Source organism: Pholcus phalangioides, unplaced genomic scaffold (assembly GCF_987345545.1).
Source record: "Pholcus phalangioides strain wild (caught in Gottingen) unplaced genomic scaffold, Ppha-v1.0 ptg000007l_1, whole genome shotgun sequence".
NCBI lineage: Eukaryota > Metazoa > Arthropoda > Arachnida > Araneae > Pholcidae > Pholcus > Pholcus phalangioides.
This window is the reverse complement of record NW_028301600.1, coordinates 17,032,556-17,044,549: the sequence shown is the minus strand read 5'-3', so window position 1 is coordinate 17,044,549 and position 11,994 is coordinate 17,032,556. Positions and strand designations below refer to the sequence as shown.

The window sequence follows — 11,994 nt, the reverse complement described above, 5'->3', positions numbered from 1 at the left end:
ATACAAAAATCACGATTTTTCCCCAACTTCAAATTATCCAAAAAATTCAAAAAAAAGTTTAAATTAAACAAGAAATTTTAACATTAAATAAGATAATTTAGGGAATTTTCCAGAATTCAAATTATAACCAAGTTCCACTGTATTTTAACATCTTTTTCAATATTTTCTTTTATTATTTTTCAACAATTTTTATTTCATTATTTTTCAACAATTTTTATTTTATTATTTTTCAACAATTTTTATTTTATTATTTTTCAACAATTTTATTTCATTATTTTTCAACAATTTTTCCCTTTCATTATTTTTCAAAAAAAATGTCTTTTATTATTTTTCAAATGACAAAAATTTCTATTACAGGAGAATGATCCAGTAACAATTTCAAAACATAATATTTTCCTATTCACAACTATCCCATTTTCTCCTTGAATTTTAAGGGTTTGGTGATATTTGAGAGCAATTATTTCATGTAAATTATACTGTAATAATGAATATCTTATAATAAAAGTGTATTGACAAGCAGTGAAAAATTGGTAGAGGACACTTTCCTAGCGCTTCCAAGTCGATCTCATTTACTACCATCATCGAAATAAATGCAAGATTTACTGGACACGATGTCACAAACGTTCATGAAATATCGTTGGCGATATGAGAGTATAAATATACGATATCTCTCTCTGTGGATGCCTTAGTAAACTGCTGATGTCAGTTATCAGCAGCGAAAGGAGAAAATACGGCTCTGAGGCATTTACGTCTTGTATAAATGAATAAATGGTATTAGGTGCGCATACGGAAGAGAAAGAGTGGGAGCACCAATTTATATAAAGGTGATAGATTCTCTTCTAGATGATTAGCAAAAAACAAAACAGGACCTTGTCCATGAAGAAACTATTACGGATGTCGGAAAGAGAGGGTTCTTAGCTGATTTCCCGTAGGAAATTTATTACATGAATATTTTCATCAATCACATTCTACAGTATATCTATATATACCCCTACTCCCCAAAAAGAGTATTTCGTGAGGGCAAACTTAAGGTTTGAAACGAACTGCAACATTTCTTAGACGAACATTATGTATTATGAAACCATTTTGAGAATCATTTATATTATATAACATAATTAAAGTTCATCTATACGCTGTCTATAGCCCTAACTATTCATCAAAATACTATGAAACTTGGAACGCTCCTCAAATGTTGGAGGTTGGAAGGTATTGGAAGGCTGGTCGAACAGAACGACCAGTACCTTCCAGCCTCCAACCTAAGTCAAAGAAGCCGTCTTCCTTTCCTATCTTCCAATCCGTCTGGCTAAACAATGGTCGAAGAACGCCAGCAGTCTCAACATACAGAATGTTCTGGAAGCAAATATTCACCAGAAATATTGGACCAAGCTAGGCCAGTGTGTAGCTAGCCTATGCCGCTGCTGCTTCTTTGGATCAGGCGAAGGCAAATATTGGAAACAAATTGTCTGTCAAGGCGCTGAAGTGCTTGCAGGGCAGGGACAATGATGTTCTCCAACAGCGATACATAATGCTGTCCAGATATGGAGCATGTCATTGGACCTCTCGGTGTTAATTCTTTGAAAATATAAGGACCGATGATGCAGTTTGTCCACACCATTAGTAGTATAGTATTATAGAGTAGATTTGTATATAGTCAAAATTTGACAGTAGCTGTCAACAGCTCTGAATAGGTGAACTTCAACCGTCATAGCAGAAATCACAGAACTTCCTGTAAAATGTCATATCTTTTTTTGTGAAGTAACTTTCTTCCGATTTTCAGCAGGTGTAAATTAAGAGGGATAAGGAAATAAGCTCCATTGAAAAATCAGCTTTGCAAAGTATCTGGGCGTCTCACTGCTAAAATAAGAAACTTCTAAAGAGGCGAGGTATCTCGTCAATACCGGTAAGAAGGTTAACTGAAGGGGATCAGAAGCAAAGGGATGTAAGTAGAAAAATTTGCTAAAAATTGAGTGCTTAAAAAAACAGGTTTATTTACCCAATATCTGATTACTGGCAGACGGACAGACCCATTCTATATACTCTAGTGCAGTGTTTCTTAGCCTTTCTGAACCCAAGGACCAGTAAAATGTCTGAAAAAATTCGACGGACAACTTGCGTACCGTACTACAGGACATTTCTGCATTTTTAGTGGTTCTGAATTTCTTTCTATACATTTGTCCCGTTTTTTCAATGATGTTTATTTAAATGTATAATGTTAACTAAAATATTTGATAAACAGCGTTTTTGTAAGTTCTGATAATTTTGGGTATAAATACAAATATTCATCTCACATTGTCAAGTTAAACTTTTTTTCCTCAATTTTTCAGCAATTTTCACTACCATTCGGGATTTTGCTGACGTATGGCAACGTTTTTAAAGGCAATTGTCGACATATTATTATAATTATTATTTTACAGTAATCGGGTCACTTGAATGTTTTTTCCCGTCAAATTTTTGTTTACTTCAATTTGTAGCAACCTTTTATTTTTCCATTTTCGCCCCCTTTTTGGAGTAATTAACGAATTTGTCGTAAATTGCATTTTTGGGCTGCAAATTAGCGATATCCCGTGTTTAGGATCGCAATTTCCCGCATTTTCCTTGATGAGGTATATCGAACCGAACCTAAGTATGAAAATACAATTTTTATTTGTGAATCCATATATGAATATTACTATAATATCTATTAAAACTATTGAATAATTTACCACATCCAGTTAGAATTGAATTATCAAGTCAGCCTGGCGACAACCTACGCCATCGTCGGACCATAGATTGAGAAACGCTGTATTAGTGCTTTTTGATAGCGGCCACTGGTTTAACTAATAAATAGGAAACAATAACTTTAAAGTTAATTTTCACGAAACTCAATTTTGATCACTTGCATCCCTTTGCTTCGGACCCCCACAGTTGTATATGTAACTGCACCAAAGCCTGAAGTGGGGGCCAATTCACGAAATGGTCGAGAGGTTTGGCCAAAGTTCGATTTGCGTAAATGATTCGGACTTTGGCCGGCCAATTCGCGAAGTGGCCGGAGATCCCTGGCCAAAGCTAGATGTGCTGATGTAAGATGATCCAATAGGCACCAAATCCATTTTTTTGCATCGCCAACGTGGGACACATGGCTTTATATAGAAACTGTATTGGATTAGCTCCGTGTGACGAGATTGTATTTATTTGAAAAAAAAGAGAAATTTAAGAGAAAAAACTCTTTTTATGTATTATAATACAGACATATGGTTTTCCCTGTCAATTTTGAAAAAAAAATTATCACCGCATCGTGACTGCAGTTTGATGGGCTGCTATAGCTAACGTGGACATAATTATCACAAAAAAGTACGTTATCTTGTCGGTGACCCCGAATCAATGTCTTTTGTTCTCGGACTTTGTCCAGGGATCCCCGCACACTTCGCTCACTGGCTGGCCAAAGCCCGAAATTCAGTCATTTTCCGGGTCAATATTTAATAAAATGGCAAGTTCGTGAACTAGTAAATTTCGGCTTTGGCAGTGACATATACATAAACCCTGTATATTGAAAAATATCCATCGAATTGAATAAATATGACGAGATTGATTCTTTGAATTCGATTGAAAATAGCACTGAATAAACAATTTGTTACTTTTTTCCGTAATTTGAAATTTCGAAAAGATATATTTCTGCTATTTCCATCGATTTTTTGGTATCGAAATCAATGGGGAGAAAATGAATGAATTCTAAGGAAAACGGAGTTCGCAGAGGAAATCTAAATTCATTGCGATCTCTGAATTTATTAGAGACAGCAAAAAGCTTTCTCACACAGAATCGCAGAGAAAACTTGGAATGTTCTGCAACCGAGAGAATATCCTCACAGTATATCCTTCTTATGGTAAGCGCGCGCGTGTGAGCTGATCGTAATTTATGTAGTGTAGCAGATGGAATCATTCGATCCTTTGGCACGTTCGGTTGAATGAGAATCTTGCAATACTAGCACACTTTCAACGGATCTAGATATTCTCACACTTTTCTTGCAAGCCACTTTCACGTATGATAGATACATTGTTATAATTCATTGCAATCACTACTAATGTAATTCATTATTCTGTGCATCTGGTAATTCAACAGCTATTAAGAGAATATTTTTGCTGATTTTACTGGACAACAATTGATATTGTTTCCAACATGAAAATATGTAGTTCTATCTGATCTGCTGAATACGAATATCACCATGAAAAGTTTTATTGGCTCTTGTTTTTGAGATGTGACTATGTAAAGAATTAAAACGTACTTTACGAGCGGTATTTTATGGTGAAAAATGAAACTAAGGGCTCAAAAAACTTTGCACTAAATTGAATTCTCCCAAAAATATATTATATCAAGAAATAATTCCATCATTAAAAAGTAAATGAAGTATTTTGTGGTGTAAAACATATGTATTTCTATGTGTTTTTTGTTGTGTTTCTATTTATTTGTATTGCGGTTTCATGTGTTATTAATGTTGTTCCTCTATTTGCGAGGTATTTATATATTTGTGTTTTTTTAATGTATATTAGGTACATACACTTTATATCTTTATACTTTTTTGTATACTTATGTTGTGTTTCAATGTATTACATTTATATTGTACTACTATTAAATGTGCGTATATGCTAAAATGTGTAAAAATATGTATTAAATATTATGTATTAAATGTGCAATAACAAAGAAAAGTCGTCGCCAACTCAGCTTTTTTTATGTTCAGATTCGTATTTAGGACATTGAATTACATAGAAATTGACTATTTTTATTCAAGACGCAGAAACTTTGTCAAGATTTGTTGTCTAGTATTATATGGGGTTGACGTTATCTTCAGGAGAAGGCATTAGACGTGTATTGGAATGGTTTCTAAATTTAAAAAAAAAAGGAATTAAACAATCAATTTAATCCAATATTTGGTTCAAGCTTCGTGCTGTGGAATGTTATCATTCGATAAGAACCTTATATTCGTTGGTAATGATACTCTTGATTTTAAGAATTTTGTATTCAAATTTATAAATCAAATGTATTCAAAATATAATAATCCCTAATTAAACTTATACGAATGTATAATAAATACCATTTCGTGCCAAAAAGGCTTGAGAATTTTACTTCCGAAAGAGAGCGAAACTAAAATGGGAGTGAGAGTTAGAATTAAGGATGAACCTGCAAATATTTATCCTCACCATTACCATAAATAACCCGATCAATTCTCGTCCTTATTTGAGGAAGATTGTTTGGTATAGAATGGGGGGGTGGGGGGCAACATGAGAACGGTTTTCTCGTAAACATTTCTTGAAATGGCCGTTTTCCACTATCTAGATTCTCTTTTCTCAAAGCCTATACAAACATGATGGTGAAGTACTCCGAATATATCGAGGATAAAGGATCCTATTGTTTTCCACAATATTTCGAACACGGTACAACGAAGGTCGATCGTGTTTATGAAAAATTAAAGGAGAAATAGTAAGCCTTTGTCCCATTTTATTGGGTACACAAGTGGAGGAGCAATATTAAAACGAGAATAGGATTTTTCTGTAAAGTCCTATCACCTTTCTCTTAAGGATACTATTATTGGCTTTATTTTTGTAGACAAAGGCATTTTGGAAAAATGCACTGAGCATTACGAGCATTACTAACACTGTTTCGATTCGGATAGATTATACTCGTAAATTAAAATCTAATGTGATTAAATTCTGTTAATATGAAATTTCACTGACTCTCTGACTGGGCATCATTTTTCAGTAAGAGCCCTCATATTTATACTTGTGATAGAATTATTTTCAAGTACTGAAACCTTCACAGCGAAATGCTAATCGTACTAGTTTCTTCATAGTGAAAGGTTATAAAAAATGAGGTTTAAGTCAAAGATGTAGAGATATTATATATATATTATTATAAAATTAACAGGCGATGGCATGGTCGGAGATACGGAGGGGGCTTTGACCCCCTCCCCCAGCGTCAAAGGTGGAGCCGACTGACCTAATGTATATGCGTGTATATGAATTGACATCATCATCATGCCCCCAGCAATCATCATCGTGCCTTCCCCCAAACCTTCACGTCTATCTCCGCCTATGGGTGATGGCTTGCCAACATTTATGTGACTATGAGAAAGTCGCTACACGAGATTGCTGCCTTTCAATAGAGATTTGTCAACGACGTGAAGAATTCTGCCCAGGAGATTATACGTCTTGAAGCAAGGCTCCCGGGCTGGGATCTTTAGCGCGCTCCCCCAAGCCAAACTTTTCACGGGCCCTTCTATAGTGAATTTATAACGTGAAAAAACATAAAATGAAGTTAATTGTTCCAGGCCCAAGGACTGTCGCCCTATCAGCCTCACCCTGGGGGCCATGCTGCACAGTATAAACACTGTGTGATTAGACATTTGCACATTCGTTATTATTATATTTCAAAAGCTGTGAAGTTCATTTTCTATTGCGTTGAAAATTTTCTTCTTAGTTTCTCAAGTATTTGAATGTACTGACAATGTAAGATAAAAATTTATTTTTTGTACGAATTTATTCAAGTTTAAATGAATCTCTAAGAAATCAAAACCAATCTATTCCCTAAAATTATGACAATATTTTATCCATTGTTTTTATAACACATTTTCTTAAAACCCATTCCATATGAAATCTTGTAAATAAAAGGAATTGAATTCATAAAAAAACAAACGATTTTAAGCTCTTGATATAATACAAAATTTACTGTATGCTCGTAGTAATAAAATAACAATGGTTATATAATTATTGCGTTTTGACTAGTTTCACTTTCACACAAATAACATGGGAAGTTTATATGAAACAAACGTTATTGCTACTCATCTAATGGTGAAATGTGCCAAGTAATTTTCATAATGGTAAAATTGAATAAACTGTGATTGAACTGACGAAAACGTATAAGGCTTCACGAGTTTTCCCATTTATAATTCTTAAAAGAGATGAGGTGTATGCTTCACATAAATATCACACACATTTTCCCTTGGTGTGAATAGTTATGAGCGCTTTTTGTTGTGAGCGACAATTTATATTACGGTTTGATGTTAAAATGATAACATGCTTTTTCTTTCAGTGTGAAATATCCAGATTTCTAACATCGTTCAGTTTTTGAGAGAGCGAGAAAAAATTCACATTATAATGTATATATACCTTTAAAAATTAATTTTGGCGATATTTATGAAGTATGAGTCTCATTCAATGCACAAAATTAAATCAACAGACGTAGTTTTAACAAACATTTTTATATATAGATTTCATCATATTTACAATAAATTGTGCACATTTCATGATTTGCAATCATTTTCACTTTAACGTGACATTCACATTTGTGTACACTTTTTCTTTTAATTTTTTTTTACGCACACATCACAGATCTATATATATATATATTTCATGACAACTGGCCCCTCGTTTTATGCGTAAAAAATGAGAGAAACATTCATTTTTTTACAGTCATAATATTCTTTGGTATATTAATTTATATATATGTACATTTCACAATCAAATGCTCAGTGCCTCGAAGTTTCCCCTACTTGGTGCAAAATTACTGTATTATCAATGGTCCAATCAGTTTTCTGTTCCTGATATTTAACCACAATAGCCATAACCAGCAACAACGCAAAGAAATTATCCCGTACACAATGAAATAATTTAATATTAATACGTTTAATATTACTGAGATATCAAAATATTCATTGTGTAAAATAATCGGGTGTAATTACTGTGCTGTTTGGAACAAAAATAAAATAATCTTTTCCGGCAGATGAATCAGATGATTATCGAATCAGTCGGAAGATATTCATAAATTGTGTGACTAAGCGAAATGTTATTAGATTATAGAGATATGCCATTGTATATTTGTATATAAGAACGGAAATATTCAAATCGAAGCAATTTTGTGAAGATAAAAACATACTCGAGAAATTATGAAAATACCAGAATCTAATACAATCTTATTCAGAAAATTTCAACGCACATATATATCTAAGCACATTACGTATGCGCATATGCTAACATCACTCACATGGATGACAGGTCTGATAAAAGATGCAACGAATGGGGAGAAAAAAAAAGCAACATAAATAGCTTAGTATGAGTCTAATCTTTCACGCAGCGTACTTTGCATGCTGAATTATTCAAAGAAATTTAGCTTTTTCGCAGTTGGGATGCTCTATAAGAAACGGAAAAAAGAAATATTAAAAAAGATAAGAAACAGAGAGAAAGCAATGGAAGAATTAAGCGGCTTAAGTTAAAGTGAATTTTTGCTTCCACTAATTCATGACTTTCTTTAAAAAAATGAAAATAATTCTACTTTTGAAGGGTTTCAGTGGACGGAATGAGCTTCCTCTTCACAAAATTAGTTTTTTCCTTTCACTTTTTATTCTCTCAAAGGGCGTCGAAAGATAAAAACATTTAAAGGGTTTATTGTTTTAAAAAAGAAAATTAGAAGCTATTCAAGAAATATAAAGTGGAAATGTAAAGGTATGGCGAATCAATAATTTAAGCAGACCAAACCGCAAGTACACCGAAAATGAAAATTTAATTTTCTCTTATGTTGTAGGCTATTTTTCCTTTAAACCATTTGGAGGAATGACCTCGAAGAAATTACGTTGAGGAACGTTTATCGAAATTCAGTTTGTAAGGTCACTTTTTATTTGTAACTGAAAAGCAATTATCTTTCAATTGTTCCCTTAACACTTTGTAGGTGGACGAAATCTATATACCACGGTAAAAGTGTATTTCAGCACATCTTGGCACATTATTGGCAACATTGCTGCGCTGTTATGGCAACCTTACCGAAGAGGATTCTCCCCACTATATATTCTCATTCTTTTCCTTTCGCCTCTTGCTTCAAAGTGAAGAATAGAAAACGGAATATAACACTTTTGGAGATTTTCTGCACACAGCAATGGGTTAAAATACATTACACTCAGAGGATATAGGACTAAGAATCGAAAGTCTTCCACCTGCAATGTGTTAAAAAAAAAATCGATGCACGTATTTCGAAAATTTTTTACCATCACTTATGCACTTTTCAATGTAACGTTTCGACAAGTTTTCAAAACAACTGAGCAATAAACTATAAAACATGATGCAACCAAAGAGGAATATATTTGATGTGATTATTTTACAAATGAATCACAAATATTAAGCCAATTATGTTAATCAGCAGGAACAGAAAACCCAATGTTTTTCAGGATTTAACGAAGCTAAAGTCGATGTTAGGTGGAGGGGGGATTTTGACTGACTTTGAAAGAGGTCTTCTTGGCCATACGTCAATGCTTCTTAGCCGAATGCTGTCATCCCATAGCTTTTTCATCCTATTCATGTAAGGCGATACATTAAGCTCGATCCATTCACTGACTGTGTAATCGTCGAAAACTTCCCTCAAGGATTTAACAGCAGCCTCGAAAAGCATCTGGAGAGATGAATTGTGATAGCTGTATTCTCGTAATAACTCCGTTATTCTCAAGGGACTAGTGAAGTTATGGTTAACATTGTAAGATGTCAGCCAGCCTTTGTGTACCGTGGTGTCATGCAAAAACTTGTCTACACTTTTTGTGACATCATTATGACGCAAAGTCAGGCGAAATACAGAAGAGCCGGGAAAGAAGCATACACCCAAAGCTCGCCACATGTACGGATCATGATCCAGATCAAGATGGTAATGCTTCCTTGAAGAGCAATCGAGAATTTCTTGCATTTTGGGGAAAATATGATCATTGAATCCCCCTTGAGACACCGTTAGTAATGTTAGGATTAAAGAAGGAAGTCCTGCCGGAAGAAGTTCGCACAATGATGCAAAATGATCGTATCTCTGCCATCCTGTTATAGCAATGCCTCGGAATTCTTGAAAATTTTTCTTCTGTTCCTTCATTACATTGACCCACGCTTTGTTATTTTCCAAATGCCGTTTTGCATCCGGGACGGTCAAAGTTTCACCGAATGCCCCTTTGAATGCACTGGCCGACCACATATATGGAAAAACATTCCGATATTTCTCCCACAGACTGTCCGGTAAAAATAGATAGACGTCTTCGACGTATGTCCATGCCATAGGCTCTACTAACTTGCCTAGTTTATATTTTTCGAGCTCCGGTACACTTATGTGTCTCAACATATCATCCCAGATAATAGGTATTATTCCATGAGAGTCCCTAACATGTTTTGCTACTTTCTTGACATACGCTAGAAACAAGCTGTTACGTTCATATCGAGAACATCTTTTACAGTAACCTAATTGGAACACTTCATCGCTGCCAATATGCAACCATTTAGAATCTGGATGCAACGAAAGAATTTGGTCAATCATGGTTTTTACAATCAAGAGGGAACCATTGTTTGTCGGGCAGAGAGCTTGTGGTGACTCTGGAACTTCTCTTAGGTGCTTGAATTCTGGTAGTTTTAAGACAAATTCCAAATGTCCAAATGTTTGCACTAGAGGAATGACTATTAAATCATTGGCTTTTGCTTTTTCTAAAATGTATTTTATATCTCTTTGTTTATAGGCATTTTCAGCAGCTGCAGGAGCGAGTGGTCCCCAGAAAGGAAAAGTATCTTCGTATTCTATAATGATTCCATTGGCTCCAGCAGCTTTGATGAGAGGAAAAATTGATTTGAAATATGAGACTTTTGGTGGAGCACCTTTCAAATCAAAATGAACTAAACGCAGCGATGGAACGTAAGGAGGTGTTTTCGTTACGTTACTCAGGCTGTACAACATCGGTTCTTGGGGTTTGATTGCAATGGACGTTGGCTTTATACCATCAGCTGAAAAGCGTTCTTTCAGAGACACGGGGTGATGCCACAGAGAATTTTCATTCGCACCACTCGATTTGTGGTTGTTTGTTGCTGTGTTAGCGGAGAGTAATGAATTTTTTGAATTTTTATCGGTCCCGAATTGCGCTTCATACGTTTGCTCTCGAATTTTATACGGCGTGTTGTGAGATGTTTGGTCAGAATGAAGCGCTTCATCTTTATTCATAGAATTCGGTTGCCTTAGCGTATTGTCCGAATATTCGTTCCTTTTACCAGGATACATTTTTTGCTCAGAGTCCGTCTTCTTGGTTTCTGGTTCAGGTAGTTGCTTCAGGGCGTCTACATTGACCAAATTCATATCGACAGGAAATTTAGCAGATAAACTTCCAGCTGTGAAAGACACCTGGATTCCTGCCGCTGAACTTTTTGTAGAACCCGGATCATTTTCGGGAGCGTAATGAGAGTAGATGATAAAAACAACGCACAGAATTCCAATAGAAACGAATAGATAGCGTCGACGCCAAACAGGTACCATCAGAATGTGGAAGCAGTTGCGTATAGTTTCTCCCATAGCACCTAAAAAAATTCAAGAAACGTCATGAGTTCTATATAATGTAAAATATTTTACATTTCTGTTATAATATTAGAGGACAAAAACAATATATATATGTGAGCGTTTTGACACGTGAATACGTTGTCTTTTAAATCATCTGACGATACCGGGAGCATTCGCAAAATGTTGCATGACGAAATTATTTAAACGTCCATATCTCAAGAAGTACGCAACTTAAGTCAAAAGCAATGGTATCATCATCAGATGCATATTGCAAAGGTGCATTCAACGATATCACTCCAGTTTCAATATCTCTTCCCGTCTTGGCACCAGGCCCGCTGCCCTGATTCGTAACAAATTGTTTTCTGCTATATCTCGAGCAATTCACAATGAAAATAGATGACATTGGTATCGTTTGTGAGCTATATCGAAGACAAAGCCAATGATAATGACATAATAAAATTATGTTAGTACCTACCACGGGATTCAAGGCACAAAAAAACGTATTCACTTCAAAACTTGCGGCCGTGTGTCTATGACACAGCCTACCCCCAATTTTTTTAACGAACATTTACAGTAAAAGTATACGATACAACATAAGAATGATTATGTTCTGTACATAAATATACATGCTGATTCGAATCATTTCTAAACAGGACTTTTTCTGCAACCATTGGCTTAAGAAATATGCTTTT

The 11,994-nt window shown here is 34.8% G+C and overlaps 1 pseudogene across 3 annotated transcripts in view; it reads right to left on the bottom strand.

Annotated features, from left to right (window-relative positions):
• Positions 1-7,208: 7,208 nt before the first annotated feature.
• The window catches only part of LOC149084997 (hexosaminidase D pseudogene), a 220,508-nt pseudogene continuing 215,722 nt past the window's right edge, over positions 7,209-11,994 (bottom strand). For 2 of the 3 annotated variants that reach the window (XR_016192782.1, XR_016192781.1), the window contains one exon: positions 7,226-11,322. The product of XR_016192782.1 is annotated as a hexosaminidase D pseudogene, transcript variant X3 (transcript). Of the gene's footprint in view, positions 11,323-11,994 lie in introns of all 3 variants that reach the window. The other variant, XR_016192780.1, reaches the window with a different exon arrangement.